The 15,490-nt window shown below is 44.2% G+C and overlaps 1 protein-coding gene and 1 non-coding gene across 2 annotated transcripts in view; one reads left to right on the top strand and one right to left on the bottom strand.

Annotated features, from left to right (window-relative positions):
• Window positions 1-15,490, top strand: part of LOC145514266 (uncharacterized) — a 718,708-nt gene that overhangs the window by 192,625 nt on the left and 510,593 nt on the right. The gene's annotated exons all lie outside the window — the stretch shown is intronic.
• TRNAW-CCA (transfer RNA tryptophan (anticodon CCA)) lies at window positions 5,021-5,092 on the bottom strand. Its single transcript has one exon. It is a non-coding gene; the product is annotated as a tRNA-Trp (tRNA).

Below are 15,490 nucleotides of genomic sequence, written 5' to 3'. Positions count from 1 at the left end.
ATGGAGGGAGAGAGGATGCTGATGTAGACATGGATGTAACCAATGGAGAGGATTGTCTGAGAAGCTGGATGGAGCCAGGGTATGGGGCTTCCCTGGTGGTTCAGTGGTAAAGAATCCACCTGCCAATGCAGTAGATGTGGGTTCGATTCCCAAACCAAGAAGATCTCTTGGAGGAGGAAATGGCAACCTATTCCAGTATTCTTGCCTGGGAAATCACATGGACAGAGGAGCCTGGTGGGCTACAGTCCATGAGGTCATGTAAGACTTGGACATGACTAAGCAACTAAACAACACAACAGAGCCCAGGTATGGGTTTGGAAATCATCTAGGATGTTGGTAATGGAGCAGCAAAGCCCACATTTCCCTGGTATCATTTTTTTTTAACAGAAAAAAAAAAGTTTTGTGATGTTTCCTTTGAGAGTTTAAGGATTCCAAAGCCCTTGCTTTTTCTGCATAAGGAGTGCCACAATGTGAGATTTTTTTTCCCCCTCAGTTATGTTGGCTTAGAGAAACATACTAGATAATGAATTATTCAGGGTGATTTCCTAGGTTGGAGAAGAGACGCACCTGTCTGAGACGCTTATAGACTTGATTAGATAACATTTGTCAGCTGCATCAGCCGCAGGTAATTCCTGACGCGAATTGTATTTCCCTGTGGGTAGTGGAACCAAGCAATGTTCCAGATTTCATGGGGTTGCTGAAGAGGCTTTCAGGAGTGTCATGCCTAAGAGGCTGTACTGGATGTGTCAAGATAATCAGACTATTTGCAATCACTATTTTCTACCCTCTTTTTTTCAAAGTTCCTAGGTGAGAATGTAAAATAACCGAGAAAAGGTGACACATTTGTGTGCTATAAATAGACTGTTTGCAGTCAAACTATAATAGGTATATGCTTCTCTTGATAAATTCTATGAGTGATTCTTTTCTGTTTTATTTTTATTTTTAAACCACTGTCTTTGGGTGCAACTCTTAACTTGTGAATACATAATGAGCCACATTTATCCTGCCAAAATTTTGTCTTCATACTCGAAACTACTTATACTATGCACTGGAGATTTTCCATTTTGCTGAAAATATTTTATCTCTTAAAAGGTTTGCATCTTCTAGAAAGCACTCTTTGGGGCTTGTTTTAAAAATATATCTCCCAGAAAAGCACAGTATTATTTCTCATTTTGGAGTAGGAATATCTGTGGTTCATGAGAATGTTGAGCTTAAATTACCGTGTGTGATGAAGTATTTGAGAAGCAGTGTGACTGCATTCAAATCCAGCTCCCTCACCAGCCAGTTCTGGGGCACCTTAAGGATGGTACCTGGGCTTCCTGAGATGGTGCTGGTGGCTGCTTGAAACAGACGTTTTGGCATTAAAGAGAATAATGTATGCAAAGTGGTTTTGCTCAGTGTTAATAAGCTCTTTATAAATTTCGGTTTAAATTTTTGGTTGGAGGGAACAAGGCAGAGTGAAAAGAGCGCTGCGGAAAGCTGGGTCGAAAATTCACATACAGGCCGTGTGTGCTGTGCTCAGTCACTCGGTCACCTCCGACTCTTTGAGACCCCATGGACTGTAGCCCACTAGGCTCCTCTGTCCATGGGATTTTTCAGGCAAGAATACTGGAGTGGGTTTCCATTTCCTACAGACAGACCTTGGAGATATGGTGGGTTCAATTCCAGATCACTGCAATAAAGCAAGTACTGCAGTAAATTGAGTCTCACAAATTTTTTTGGTTTCCCAGTACATATGAAAATTGTTTACACTATACTTTAGTCCATAAAGTGTTCAATAGCATTATATCTAGAAAAATAACATGCACACCTTAATTTAAAAATACTTGATGGTTAAAAAATGCTAACCATCATCTGAGCCTTCAGTGAAACATAATCTTTCTACAGTCGTGACATCAAAGATCACTGATCATAGATTACTGTAACAAATATAACAATAATGAAAAAGTTTGAAATAGCAAGGGAATTACCAAAACATGACACAGAGACATGAAGTGAGCAAATGCTGTTGGACAAATTGTGCCAGTAGACTTGCTGGAACCATGGTTGCCATAGACCTTCAGTTCGTAAAAAGCATAATCTCTGCAAAGCATGATAAAATGAGGTGTGCCTGTAATTTCTTTCTAGTCCACAGTTTTCTTATCATTGCCAAGAAGAGTTTGAATGCCATGGTTTCTAAGAGCTATTGCAATGATGGAACCTTGCCTTTCTAGTAAAAGGATCCCAGACCTATTTTGAGGGGGAGAGAGAAATGTGGAACTGGTTACGTATCCCTCTCTCTCTTACCTTCATTTTTCTTTTTCACTTCCACTCCCCCTCTCTATCTTCATGTTACATATCTCTCCATCCCTTAACATATCACCTCAACATTTGCAGTGTTAGAGAGGAGTCAGTTGAGAAAATGGACTTCCTTCCTAAGAGAACTTGTTCAGCAGCCCCTTGTTACCGAGGCACATATCTCCACATTGTGCCTGGAACCGCCTCACTGACAGCCTTTAGGAAGGCGGCTGCCACATGGTTCTGTGACATGAAGTCGCGACCTCTGGGTTTGCGTGAAGGCTGAATGATAAGGGAAAGGTGATTCAGTTTGGAACTTCAAGTGGGGTTCCAAGTCCTGAGGTCAGTTTTGGCTGCCAGTCAAAGGGTAAACATTAGCTCTCCATCATCATGAGAATATGGAAAGAAACTTCTCTCAGTTGCTTAATAGTATCTCAATATTGAGCTGTTGATTGGAGTATCATGTCTAAGTGAATGATTTGTAAACAAAATATATGAACAATCACAGATGGTTGGCTAAATAAACTGCCAGATTTGTGGCGCTATTAAAAAATAGGCAGTAGAAAGAAAATTAGCTGGCTTTGAAAGATGATTATGTTGTATTACTTGATGGTAGGAAGTTAAATAGTATGCACCACTGTGTCCATTAAGAATGTGTCTATGTGTGAGACTGCAAGCCGCCAAAAGTTGTTAGAGGTTATCTCTAAATGTTGAAAGTTTGAACAGATGCATTGCTATACTTGCAGTATATAAGCTTCTAACTTTAAAAGGGTGGATAGAAATGTTAGTGTTTGTTGCAAAGACAAAATCAGAGGCTGTTACTTTGCAACCTTGGGAGTTATCTGGGTGTAATCTGAAACTGGCCTCCTGGATAAAGGGCAGGGAGAGACAGAAGAAAGAGGCAGGCCACTCCAGGTTGGTAGGTGGCAGGTTTAATAAGAAAGGGAACTTACATACAAGGCTTGTCTCTGGCAACTGCAGACAAGCAGATCTTTGCACCTGCCTGCTAAAATCTTAAAATTTCATAGAGGCCTTAAAGGGGCTCAGTAACATATACTGTCCAGGTGGTATCAATGCCACCTTACTATCTCAAGGCTGTGTCCTTGGTCAGCTAACAGTGTGGGGAAGGCAAGCAGAACTCACATTCCAAGGACAGGGGAGGGCATGAGAGCCTCCGATTGCCTGGGTACAGCTGTGGGTCAGCTGGCCATCACATATCCTTTCAATAACCTCCTCCTACACTTTATCCCTCATTATGGGCTCTTAATTTTTTCTTTTTGCCCACCCCATGTGGCTTGCGGGATCTTAGTTCCCTGAGCAGAGAACAAACTTGTGCCCCTACAGTGGAAGTGTGGAGCCCTAACCACTGGACTGCCAGAGAATTTCCTCATTATAGGCTCTTATAATCTCGTGTGTCCTCCCCTTCTGAATGGCCAGCAAGAGGTTTCATTAGCACAGAACTGGCTTGTTTCGCCACTGACTGCATTGGAGGCCAGATGTAGCAACAATACAGGCACATGTAAGAGAAGACACAGATTAAGACAATGATTCCCAGAATCAATGATGATTTTTTTTTTTTTAAATCAAGAGCCCCATGATCCAAGTCACTGATTTATTAAGTCCGCTAGGCTGGAGGTTGGATCATTCAGGGCATTTGTGTTTTTATGTGATTTAATAAAGGCACTACATTAGCAGACTCATCAGGTATGAACACAACATTCTGTCTGGATGACTGCTCAGGACCCCCCTTGTGAGGCAGTAATGGTGTCCAAGCCCATCCTCTTTTGGAGAAGAGTTGCTCATTAGATATATTTCAGTATTCAGGAAGGACAGGCTTTGTTGGCTATCGTTTAAGCCTTGCTGGGTGAATTTACTGAGAAGGCAATGGCAACCCACTCCAGTACTCTTGCCTGGAAAATTCCATGGACGGAGGAGCCCGGTTGGCTGCAGTCCATGGGGTCACTAAGAGTCGGACATGACTGAGCGGCTTCTTTTTCACTTTTCACTTTTCACTTTCATGCATTGGAGAAGGAAGTGGCAACCCACTTCAGTGTTCTTGCCTGGAGAATCCCAGGGGCGGAGGAGCCTGGTGGGCTGCCGTCTATGGGGTCGCACAGAGTCGGACACGACTGACGCGACTTAGCAGCAGCAGCAGGGTGAATTTACTAAGGGCTTCTGTGTGTGCTATAACATCCTCCTGGTCAATGGAAGAAATAGTGAGGGAAGCCAAATGATTGTACCAGTGAAAAACAAAATGTGGCCCTCTGGCCTTGAGGAGAAGGAAGCTGGCAGTTTTTGCTGTGGGTGGCTTTTCCCCTGTGCCCAGGAGGAACCCAGGGTGCAGTGGCCCAAGCATCCAGGTGGAAACCACAGACAGAGATGTGTGCCACACGACATGGAGTCACATGGGGTTACTCAGTAAATACCTGGCAGGTGTGACAGTCACTGCCCATCAGTCACTGTCCTTTAATATGATAGAGTGACTACACAGTTATGATGATACTCTTTCATATTCCTGGTACAGATGAGTTGGTTCTCTTTAGAGTGATTTTCCTGTTTCTAACATAGGAGTGCCTGGAGGTTCAAATGTCCAAATTCTGGGGTAAAACCCAAAAAAGGAAGTCGCTCAGTCGTGTCCGACTCTTTGCGACCCCGTGGACCGTAGCCTACCAGGCTCCTCCGTCCATGGGATTCTCCAGGAAAGAGTACTGGAGTGGTTTGCCATTTCCTTCTCCAGAGGATCTTCCCCACCCAGGGATCGAACCCAGGTCTCCTGCATTGGAGGCAGACGCTTTAACCTCTGAGCCACCAGGGAAGTCCTTGGTCTAGAAGGCCGAAACCCAAAAAAGCCATTCCAAATCTGAGCATAGCCACCCATAGCTCTAATGGTGGTATTCCTAGGATCTTTCTGGTCAGCAGTCTGATGGACTGCCTGTTGTAGTTTGATTGGCAGAAAAGAATACTGTGCCCTGTGTTATTGATGGTGTGTGCCACCAGCCAGATTTTTGGATTAGTGTTGGTAAATCAGTTGAATTGAGTCTTAGTTGTAGCTTGTTCTTCCTGAATGTACTGCTCTCAGGCTTTCCAGTCCCCTTCCTGGAGCAGTGGTAGCCACCATGGCGATCCCAGTGAGCTAGAGATGGAGAGTTGCTCACATACCCAGCAACTGGATTGATTTCTTTGCTGGGCATTCTTTGTGGGCCACTGTAGGAAGGAAGTTATATCAGGTGCCCATCATGTGACTGAACACCATAGGAACAACAGAAGTCTAAGGTTAAAAAGACATTATTGGGACTTCCCTGGTGGTCCAGGGGTTAAGAATCCACCTGCCAGTGTAGGGAACACGGGTTAGATCCCTGGAACTAAGATCCCACATGCCGCAGAGCAACTGAAGCCCTTGCGCCTAGAGCCTGTGCTCTGCAACAAGGCAAGCCATCGCAATGAGAAGCCCATGCACTGCAACTAGAGAGAGTAGCCTTTGCTTGCCACAACTAGAGAAAGCCTGTGCAGCAACAAAGACCCAGCATAGCCAAAAAATAAATAAGGAAGTAGTTTAAAAAAAGGTTATTTAGTAGGAACTTGTATGGGGAGGTCTTCCCTTCTGTAAGAATTGCACTTGTGGCCTGATCCTTAGATGTTAATGTGGCTGCACCTTGGGAACTTGACCTGGTTGTCCAAATCATACAAATAGGTTGGCTGACTGCAGGGGGTGGGAGAGGCAGCATGGTCAGGTGTGAAGAGTTGGACTGGGGACAGGATATTCCAGACCAGGACCTCTACTTTCTTTCCTCTTTTAATGGCATGTGGTCCATTGAAGATGTATAGTGCATTTCAGCAGGCCTAGCTTGCAGCAGGACAGTGGGATCCCAGTGGGTGTGAAGTAATTCACTGGTCTGGTAGGATGTCCCATAGCAAACTCTAACAGGGAACTCCTTTCCCAGATGTCAAGGGGCTTGTCTTCTCAGCAGCATAACTCATGGACCCATGGTGAGAGTGGGGGAAATACCTTTCTGATCATTGATGCCTTGGTAGGGGTTCCCAGTCTGGCATATGGGACACTAGGCCCTGCAGGTTAATCATTCAAATGTATTAAAGCCTGGGAAAGTATTAGAGTCCACCCAGCCAAGGTGGTTTTGAAAGTGAAAGTGAAAGTTAAAGTTGCTCAGTCATGTCTGACTCTTGAGACCCCACAGACTATACAGTCCATGAAATTCTCCAGGCCAGAATACTGGAGTGGGTAGCCTTTCCCTTCTCTAGGGAATCTTCATAACCCAGGGATCGAACCCAGGTCTCCTGCACTGCAGGCAGATTCTTTATCAGCTGAGCCACAAGGGAAGCCTAAGAATACTGGAGTAGGTAGCCTGTCCCTTCTCCAGCAGATCTTCCTGACCCAGGGGTAGAACTGGGGTCTCCTGCACTGCAGGTGGATTCTTTACCAACTGAGCTATCAGGGAAGCCCATGGTGGTTTTACCTGTTACTAATTTAATCCATTTTTGCTTTTTACCAACCCTGCTGCTTGTGTGTTACAGGGAAGATGGAACTTGCATTCAATGTCATGTTCTTTTGTCCAGTCTTGCACTTTTGAAATGTGACCCCAATCACTGTGTATTCAATGAGAGTATCCATACATGGTACTCAGTGTCCCTAATCCCCTAATGGTGGCAGCCTGCTTTGCATGGCAACATGGGAAAGCTTGAAGCAGTGTCTACGTAAAACAAGGCATATTTAGAACACTCACTCTCAGGGAGGAGACCAATGTAATCAATTTGCTAACCCCTCACCTGTTGGGAATTCCATTGGATGGCCCCTGACTCCTCGGGCAATTGCCTTAGGACTTGTTGAGAATATGCAGAACATGCTGTTACTGAATTAACCAAGTCACTGTATTTCAAGGGCAACTTGGCATCCTTGTTAATACATCATTCCATGGAGGCACTGTGGTCTTTCTAGGTGCTTCTTCTGCTGTATCTACTGAAGGGTCACTTGTAAGGGCTCATATCTGGGCTAGAGCTTCCACTTCTTGAATTTAGGAGGTGTCAGTGCCTTGTGAGCTGGGATGTGAAAGATGGTGAGGATCGTTTCAGGCTCATGCAGGTGAACCCACAAGCGCTGACTCATGATCATCCACCCAACAGCCTCCTGCTGTCTAAGCCACAGGGTTCATCTATTTAAACAGCCCTACCATCAATGCAAAGGATTAATGGCCAGGGCTCGTAAGTGATCATCAACCAAACCACTCTGAGCTCAGCTCATTGGCTGCTGCTGTTTGTTGCTCTTTCCATTCAGGTGGTGTCATTATGGGGCTGAATAGTGTCTGCAGTCTGTGTGGATGGGTGGCTGCTGCTGCTGCTAAGTCGCTTCAGTCGTGTCCGACTCTGCGTGACCCCATAGACGGCAGCCCAACAGGCTCCCCCGTCCCTGGGATTCTCCAGGCAAGAACACTGGAGTGGGTTGCCATTTCCTTCTCCAATGCATGAAAGTGAAAAGTGAAAGTGAAGTCGCTCAGTCGTCTCCAACTCCTAGCGACCCCATGGACTGCAGCCCACCAGGCTCCTCCATCCATGGGGTTTTCCAGGCAAGAGTACCGGAGTGGGGTGCCATTGCCTTCTCCGGGATGGGTGGCTAGGCTAGCTCCATCTACACACCAGGCATCAGTGGGAATTTCCCCCATTGTCTCTTTCTAGGCTGCAGGGGCTCCCATAGGCATAGGAGCAGGGGTATCTGGAGGACAACATATTCTACAGCAACAATCCCCAACCTTTTTGGCATCAGGGACTGGTTTCATGGAAGACAGTTTTTCCATGAAAAACCGGGGGTCTGGGGGGATGGTTTTGGTTTTGCTCGCCGCTCACTTCTTGCTGTGTGGCCTGGTTAGAAACATGGCACAGATAGGTTCTGGTCCATTTCCTGAGGACCCCCTTCTACAAGGCCTAACAGCACCGGCACTTTTAGAGGCAGTGAACTGGGGGGACAGGCTGCTCCTCTGCTGCAAATAGGCAGGCCACTCAGTCACAGTGGAGGTTTGCACCATGGCAGAGGTGGGTTGATGGATAGGAAGGGAAGTTCGTACCATGATACGCTGCTCTACCTGGAGGAGTGCTGTGTACGTGGTAGGAGCTGCCAGTACGGGGCCATATCAGCTTCCTGCCCACTTTGGGAGCTGGGGCCGAAACCCTACTAGTACTCCCTCCCTTTGTGTCTCTGCCTCAGTGCCCTCTGCATCCCTTCCAGAGTCACAGACGCATCGGACTCAAATGGTAGCCATGCTTCGGAGACACCCAGAGCTTTAATCTGCTTCACTAGTAGTTTTGCCTCTCAAAGGCAGCTTGCCGCTTTGATCTCCCAGCCCATATGTGCTCTTTCTGTACCAGGTGGTACAAGGGATGGAGGTACTGTGCCAGGTGGGGAATAAAAATCTCCTAAAATCAAAGTCCCTTCAAAGGCTTGCATCTCTTTCACGCTCCGAGGGGTTGGATAGGCTTTCATCTTCTCAATCACAGGTTCCAGGGCAACACCCTCTTAACCAAATGATTCCCTGAACCTTGGTGGTGGTGCCTGGGCCTGGAATTTTCTGTAGGTCCCCTGCCCAGCCTCTCCCTCACAGATGTTCCAGGAAAACCTGCAGTGTCCTACAGCAGAGGCAAGTCTTCACAAGTTAACATTATTTCATCAATGTAACAGGTTCAGTGTATTGAATTGAGGAAGGAGAACAGTAAGAGGTCTTGGGTTATAATCCCATGACATAAAATAGGGCTCTGCTGGTAACCTTGGGGAAGCACTTGAAAGGTCCATTCTTGCACCCTCTCTTGTAAAGGCAAATTGATGTGTGACTCAGTGGCCAGGGCTTTACTGCAAAAGTATCTGCTGAGCCCAGCACACTATGGCACACCCCTCAGACCAAGGCCAGGGTGTCTAAGATGGCAACAGTGGTGGGTATAGCCACATGAATGGGGGACATTACCTTGTTCAGCTGTCAGTGGTCCACTCATGATGGACTGAGCCATCTGATTTTTTTATCAGCCATACTAGGCCAATAGTTCACTTGAGATTTCCTCCACATATGCCTTTTTCCCAAAACCCATTTCTTCTATCTCCTGGCCAGCTTGCCAATTATTGGTTTGCAGACCTGGGAGCTTCCTGGGTGTAATCCAAAACTGGCCCCCATACTTGGAGGGCAGAGAGAGATGGAAGAAAAAGGCAAACCCCTTTAGATTGGTGGCAGGTTTAATAAGCAAGGGAATTTGTGTATGAGGCTTGTTTGGGGTGGTGCAAGATGGGTAGATCCCTGCACCTGCCCTCCAGAATCATAAACTTTATATGGAAGTCTTAACAGGGCTCAGTCAAGTAGACAGACCAGCTGGTCTCCACAATACATTACTGTTTCAAGCTGTGTCCTAGGGAAGCCTCAAGTGTGTGGAAGGCAAGTGGAAGATATGCTCCAAGGGTAGAAGACGGGTGAGGAGCCCAGGTCCAGCTGGTGGGTCAACTGGCAATCACATTCTCTCAATAACCTCCACCAACAGAGGCACTAAGCACATGCTAGTCAAGGAAATGATTCTGTAGACAAATTTGCACCAGGCAAAAGGATGGCCTTGAGATCGAGCCAACTCCCTCACCCCAGTCCCTTACCCTGGGTGCCTGGCTCAGCCTCCTGACTCCATTTTTGCTCCACCTGGTTGGAAGCAAGCTACTGAACGATTGACACGGCCTTAAACTTGACTCCTTGAAAGTGAGTCAAGGAGAGAATTAAGTAGCAATTCTAAGAGACAAAAACATTAAGAAATATTGCCTCAGACTAAAAAAATTGCCCCCAGATTTTTCCCAAGTGCAGCGGAAATGAAAGGAGAAAATTGCTCTGTGCCATTTCTGGGGCCCACTGCTATTAGAGACAGATGATAAACCTCACCAAATTGGCGCACCACGCAACGGGCTGGAGCAGACCGACGTAGCTTGCCCTTTTTAAACAGAGCTAACATGGCAACAAGCTGATTGCAGCTAAATCAAAGCCTGCCACTGAGCTCTCTTTCTGGAGGCCACCAGTTGAAAGGAGTAAATATAAATACGTATGTGAGAGCCGCTCATGTTCCTTTACTTAGAGCCCTCCAAAAGGGGCAAAAAGGAACTAAGCAGCTTAAATGTCCTCCTGCTTCATCATTTCGGATGTGGTCTCAGATTACCCTAATTTTAAGGCAGATTTGGGGTTTCAGAATCTCCCGACAAGGTTCAGTGTGCCTGAGTTTTAACCTTAGCTCCAGTGTTGTTGGCTGAGTAATCTAAGCAGCTACCTTCTTTCCCTGTTCTCAGTTTGAAGGTGAAGATTTATTTTATTGGTTTGTGTTACTCTCCTTCCCTCCATTCCTGCAAACAGAGTTAGCTTTTTGCATGTTTCATTTTGTTTTTGGCAGTTGCATCTCCATTGGTAAACGTGAGAAATAGATGGAAAGAGGAAGAATGACGGAGACTTGAGAGGGAAAATGAGAGAGCACAATAAAGAGTCTAAAGTAAAGTGGAATAATAAAGAGATGAAAGAGAAAGGGGAGAATGACAGGGACGGGGGAGTTTGGGAAAGTCTTATGAGAGGGGTTGGAGTGGCCACAAAGTCCCCGAGGATAGAAAATTGGTGGTGGGAAGTTTGAGAGGTGACTGTAAATTAGGAATTTGATCCCTTTAAATATACTTTTAAGGAGATGCATGTAAAGAATGGACTCCCTTGATAATTCCTGAGTTTGTGTTATGGCTAGGTGGCTCAGAGGCTGGACCATGGTTTAAATTCAGGTTATACAAACATGAATTTGTTTTGATTTCATAGTGTTAAAACATAGGTACAGATATTTCAACTTTATATGTGATAATTCTGATATTCTGAGAGTTATATATAAATTATTCGATGAGATTATTAGGTAAGGGAGTCAGATTTTGAAACCAGGTCTGTCCAAATACCAGCCCCTATTCCTTTCCATATCATGTTTCCAAGTCACCTGGATTCCGAATGGAGGCATATGACAGAAATAAATGATTGTTTTCAGTAATAGCAATTGTTGCATGAAGAAGCTTTTTGCCTTGTTAAACAGTGGAAGGCACAGGTTCAGCTGTTGGCCATAACTGGGTCAGATATTCATCAGTACACACATTCATTCAACCAGCAGTATTTGTTGTATGTGACATATACTGTAAGGAGCTGGGAAACAAATATAAATAAAAAAGAGGTGTGATCTCTGTTCTCATGAAGCCTACAGCTCCAGTGGGGAGATTGGCATTCATCTACTCATCAATTCATAAGTACGTATAGATGTTTGCTCCTTGGAAGAAAAGCTGTGAAAAACCTAGACAGCATATTAAAACGCAGAGACATCACTTTACTGACAAAGATCCATATAGTCAAAGCTATGATTTTTCCAATAATCATGTATGGATGTGAGAGTTGGACCATGAAGAAGGCTGAGCGCTGAAGAATTGATGCTTTTAAACTGTGGTGCTGGGAAAGACTTTTGAGAGTCCCTTGGACAGCAAGGAGATCAAACAAGTCAACCCTGAATATTCATTGAAAGGACTGATGCTGAAACTGAAGCTTCAATAGTTTGGCCACTTGATGTGAAGAGCCAGTTCACTGGAAAAGACCCTGATGCTGGGAAAGATTGAAAGCAAGAGGAGAAGGGGGTGACAGAGGATGAGATGGTTGGATGGCATCACCAACTCAGTGGACATGAGTTTGAGCAAACTCAGGGAAATAGTGAAGGACAGGGAAAACCGGCGCGCTGCAGTTCATGGGGTCACAGATAATCGGACACTACTTGGCGACTGAACAACAACAACAAATAGACCAAGTTATTTGAAAGAAAGAAATATGTAGAGACCTGGGATATCTGTCAACACAGATGTGGGCGATGATTTCCTGGGAAACCAGAGCTGCCTTTTGTCGAGAAGGCCAAATGTTCGTGTTTCAGAGGATGTGGCTGTGTGTGCCAGTGGTGGTTGTTGCCTCGATGTCTTTAGACAGGTTGAGGGTACTTTTCAGTGACTCTGAGTGTATTAGGCCCTGATGTTTCTGCCCTTGTGATAAGTTCCATAAATACTTTCAGCAGATCCATAAATACTTTCGGCAAGTAAAAAAAAGAAAGAAAGAAATATGGTTTTCCAAAAGCCTGTACTGAGGTAATCTGAGATTGAGAATCAGAGAAAGACATGAGGATGTGCCTTCAAACCTTTTCAATCTGGAATGCTGCTGCATCTCTTTTGTTCAAAATATCCATTAACTATTTACTTTGTTTACTGTATTCAGAGCCTAAAATAATGTCTGGTAAAGTTCCTGCATTGTAAAACTTGCATTCTGGTAGAGGAGATGAACAATAAACAGATAAACCAATAGATGACATATTTTCAGGTGGTGACAAGGGAGGTGGAGGAAAATAAGAGGAGGGAGAGTAACCAATGGTGTTATTTTTCAATAGGATGTGGGATAACACATCTGAGAAAGTGACGTTGAAGGAGAGACCTGAACGAAGGCTCGGACTGACCCATGTAACACAGAGGAGAACATTTCACATCAAGGAAACATAAAGTAAAGCACAGGTGTATTTTTGTGCTTTGTACAAGACAGGTGTATTCTTAGTGTGCTCAAGTAACAGGGAAGCAAGGGACAAGGGGTGGATTGAGGGAAAGCTATAGAAAACACAGTAGGAGAGATGATCAAGGGCCCCGTGTAGACCTTGGTAAAGATTTCAGATCATAATATGATGGGAAATATTTGGGTACTTTTGAGCAAGGAAATTACCTGCTCATATATATCTTTTTTCTTTAATGGATCAGAGCAATTTATTATTGCAAACACATATATGATTTTTTTTCCCCTTCTTTTTTGGGAGGTGTTCTTAATTTTTTTTAATTAATTAATTAATTAATTTTTTTAAATTGCTTCACAATGTTGTGTTGGTTTCTGCTGTATCATATATATCTTTTTTTGTTGCTTTTTGGGGGCAGTTATTTATTTATTTATGGCTGTGCTGGGTCTTTGTTGCTGCCCATGGGCTTTCTCTAATTGCAACGAGTGGGAGCTACTCTCTAGTTGTGGTGCACAGGCTCTTATATCGGTGTGGAGCTTCTCTTGTTGTGGAGCATGGGCTCTAGTGTGCAGGCTCAGCAATTGTGCCTAGGAGCTTAGTTGCCTCAAGGCATGTGGAATCTTCCCTGGTTCTCAGGAATTGAACCCGTGTCCCCTGCATTGGCAGGTGGATTCTTAACTACTGGGCCACCAGGGAAGTCCTCCATATATATCTATACACATTCATATATATGTGTGTCTATATATATATCAATACACATATCTTAGATGTATCTCCTAGGAATAAAGGTGACTATTTCCATCACTGGGCACACTCTGTCAATTGGCATAAATCAAAATGTCTTAGATCAAATTTGTACCCCTCTGGCATAATGTGAATGATAAAGGGAAGGGATCTCATTTTGACATTTTCCTTTCAAATATCGAGTTGTATTAAAGAAAACATTTTTTGCAATCACAGGTGCAGATGGGAAGAGTGAGTGACATCTTGATGTCCTCTCTTTGATAAGTCTTCTCCCTTGGCAGCTTCCAGTGTACTTTTAGGAACAAGCTTCCATTTATCTTTTACAGAGTAGATCTGGGTCTTGGAGCCAGCAGAGCTACATTTAAAAGTGTGCTTCCAGCTTGAGACTCTCAGAGGAGCAGCAAAGCAAAGAACAGAACATTGCCCTGAATGTTTGGAGAGCTCAGATGGAGGCTAAGCCATCAAATGTAGCTGTCATTATCACAAGCCCTTGCATTTAAGTTTCCAAAACACTTCTTACATTCACTCATTCATTTGATCTTTGTAACAATCCAGTGTAATCATCCAGGCAAGAATATGTACTCCAATTTTACTGGTAAAAAAGTAAAGTAAGGCTAAAAAGAGGTGAAATAAATGACTAAAAATGACGGCACATGCATACATTTGCTGACAAAATTATGCATGTCAGTGATAGGCACAGAGTAAGATCTCAGTAGTTTTAATATCCTTATCCTATTGGCCATGCTATATATGTTAACATAGGAATTGTTGAAGTCTCACCAGCCAGTGTTTAGTGATTTAAGAGGACTTAGTCTTTTGTATTCTCTTTGGTTGTTATGCTTCAGTCTCTATAATTTCAGTAGCCCACTGACAGAAAATTACTTATATTCGGGATATTTCAATAGAACCTCTGTACCTAAGACCTCGTGTTTCCTAGCTTGCCCATGGCTGTGTTCCAGGAGGCAGTCTGTGAAGTGAAGAAGCTCTTAGAAAAGATAGAACTGCTGTCAAGGAGGAACTCCCAGAGTTCCCAGCATTGCTGTGCTTCTCCATAGGAACGGCGATGCTGGTTCCTAAAGCATTAAGACATCCTGGGAACATTCACAGAATCTCTGTGTGGAATATAGCCAACACCAAAATCAAGCTTCAGATATTTTAAACTCTATGTATATTCTTTTAAAAAATATGGTTTAATTATACGTGAAAGGCAAAATTTCTCAGCACACTAAATAGAATGAATACTTGTTGAAGTCTTGAGGCTTTTTGGAGCTTTTATTTGAAGGGGATCAGGGGCAGTTTAAACTTTGAAGCTACTCAGATTTCAAACTTTCTATTTACAATAAGTCCCCTATTGTATATAGAGGTACTTTCCATTTCTGAAACTCAAGGGTAGTTGGGTAGTGTTGAAGGGATCTTTCTTTCCTCACCTGTGTATCCAGGACACCATTTTATGGGATTTATTATTAACAAAGACTCTTTCTCCACGTCTTCCTCCTCTTCCCCTCTCCTCCCATTTCCTCTTTTGCCTCCTCCTTCCTCCTCTTCCTTTCTTGCCTTTTTCTTTTTTTTTTTTTGTTCACACCCTGCGGCATGTGTGATCCTTGTTCCCTGACCAGGGATCAAACCTGAACCCCTGCAATGGGAGCACAGAGTCTTAACCAATTGACCACCAAGGAAGTCCCCTCCCTTCCCTTCCTTTTCTCTCCTCTCTTTCCTGCTTTTTTGTACTGAGGGAGTTATCCAAATAGTAGAGAATAGTGTAGAATTTCATAATTATAGCAGCAGAGTCAAGAGTCATTTGTAGTGACACCAGCTGTCTGGTGACTGTTCTGGTTCCATGTCAGTAGTGACCTTCAGACTCATCCTACCAAATGACCTTGACTGGGTTTTATGTTGGTCTTTCTAGGTG

This window comes from Giraffa tippelskirchi, chromosome 7 (assembly GCF_054371585.1).
Source record: "Giraffa tippelskirchi isolate mGirTip1 chromosome 7, T2T-mGirTip1v1.2.pri, whole genome shotgun sequence".
Lineage (NCBI taxonomy): Eukaryota > Metazoa > Chordata > Mammalia > Artiodactyla > Giraffidae > Giraffa > Giraffa tippelskirchi.
Note: the sequence above shows the minus strand (reverse complement) of the source record. Positions and strands in the feature narration are given on the sequence as shown.